Source organism: Hyperoodon ampullatus (assembly GCF_949752795.1).
Source record: "Hyperoodon ampullatus genome assembly, chromosome: 1".
In the NCBI taxonomy this organism is placed as follows: domain Eukaryota; kingdom Metazoa; phylum Chordata; class Mammalia; order Artiodactyla; family Ziphiidae; genus Hyperoodon; species Hyperoodon ampullatus.
The window spans coordinates 89,920,308-89,922,140 of NC_136914.1; the positions used below are offsets into that span (position 1 = coordinate 89,920,308).

A 1,833-nucleotide genomic window follows, 5' to 3' on the forward strand; every position below is an offset into this window, starting at 1 on the left:
ATCCCAAAGCACACCTTTTACCAGAATATTGTTTTGACCTTTTCTTACATGGAAAAGTAAGTGATCCTCATAGCAGCTGGCATTCATTCCTTGAGATCATCATCTTCCAATAAATAAAAATTTAGAGATATATTCACTTTCAAATAAAAGATTAGAATCTAAGGATAAAAAGACTGAGTCCAAAAGACTAAGAGAAAAGGTCAATCTCCAGGATGTAAAGTATCTGTACACATGAGTAGAGGAAAGTCTTGAGTCTTCATGTTATGGGTCTACAATCTCTTATCCACAATCTCAAGAACTCTGAAAACTGAAAAAGTTTTCATAAATTAGGCACAAATTCAATGTCTTAAACAGATGTAAGGCTATTTATTTATTTAACGTAATTATTCATATATTTTGCTACGAAAATATTAGATTTTATACTGGGTGCTAAACGTTGTAATATTATGCTTTTTAAATTTTTTAAAATTCTGGATTCTGAAACACTTCTGGCCCTCAGGCAAAAGAGATTTGGGATCTGTATGAAGTCTTTAAAGGGTCTTATCTACAATAACTCTTTTACACAAAGTTACCCAAGCTGATGTGGTCTGTTGCATTTTGGTATTCAGTGTATTTCACCAAATTTGGGGGAGCCCAAATCTGCTCCTAGTAGCCAAAAAAAAAAAAAAAAAATTAACAGTATACATGTGTGATACAATTTTACCCAAAAAGATTTATAAAAGAATTGGATCAGATTCCCAAAATGTGCTCTAGACATGAAAGATCCTTGCCTTCTTATCAGGGCTGAAGTTTTCCTTAGACCCTCAACGGGTTATTGGAGACTGCTAGCAGCCTCTCATTTCAGACTAATCAAAGAGCCATCTTCCATCTAAAATAAAAGAGCATGTTCCTGGGGGAGTGAGATATAAGACAAGAAAATTTTGATTGGTGGGAAACTGGGTGCCAACTATAATAGTGGGAGGCACCGTTTTCTGGGGCTTGCTCCATGTTTTATATCCATAAAAAGAAAAGATTATACCATTTTATTTGTATTAAGGGTTACTTAAAGTAAGTACAATATGTATATTTCACTGAACACAAGTTGAGCATATGTTGTTACATTATGTCCCTATAAGTATAACAAAACTGACATATGTTCTTAAACTTTCATACAGTTGTGACCACAATTCGGCTGCCGGATTTTACATTCTCAATAGGTTTATATAAACTACAGAACAAGAGATGAATAATGTGGAAAGTGTCAAGACAACTTTTTGAATGTCACCTACCCACACATATAGAAAAGAGTACAAAAAAAAGACACGTATAAAATTGCAGGTAGTCTCTGGGGAATGCTGAGGCAGCCCAGGTTGCTGGTGGAGGGAATCCTACTTGTTCAAAAGCATTTGGATGTTGCAAAATGGATGCCTGACTAATGTAAGTAGGTGCCTGTGAAGGTTTGTTTTGAAGCTTTTTTTGCAGGGAAAAAATACTGTAACCACTAATTGTTTCAAAATTGATGTGTGTAAAGTGGCCTAGTGCTTAAAAGCATCTTTCAATTTTTGTTTTAATTATCAATAGGAAGAAATGGCAACACCAGATATTAAACATCGTTCAAGGACAATTACAAAATGTTTTTCTCCGTGCAAAGTTTTTACTGTGCTTTCAGATACATTTCTGTGACTTTATTGGTATGGACAAACACAAGAAAACTGGAAAATACTTAATTAGGGATGGGGTGCAATTTTCTTTTAAAAAGATTGCATCTCTCTACTCTAAAGCAAATCCTTCTATAGCAAAGTTTAATCTCAACTTCATTGTCACATAGGCAGAATGAAATATTTCCCACACGTA

At 34.3% G+C, this 1,833-nt stretch overlaps 1 long non-coding RNA gene across 1 annotated transcript; it reads left to right on the top strand.

Annotated features, from left to right (window-relative positions):
• Window positions 1–1,167: 1,167 nt before the first annotated feature.
• On the top strand, window positions 1,168–1,603 carry LOC307048476. The gene is made up of 2 exons (XR_013810705.1): window positions 1,168–1,416; window positions 1,561–1,603. It is a non-coding gene; the product is annotated as an uncharacterized lncRNA (long non-coding RNA).
• Window positions 1,604–1,833: the final 230 nt, after the last annotated feature.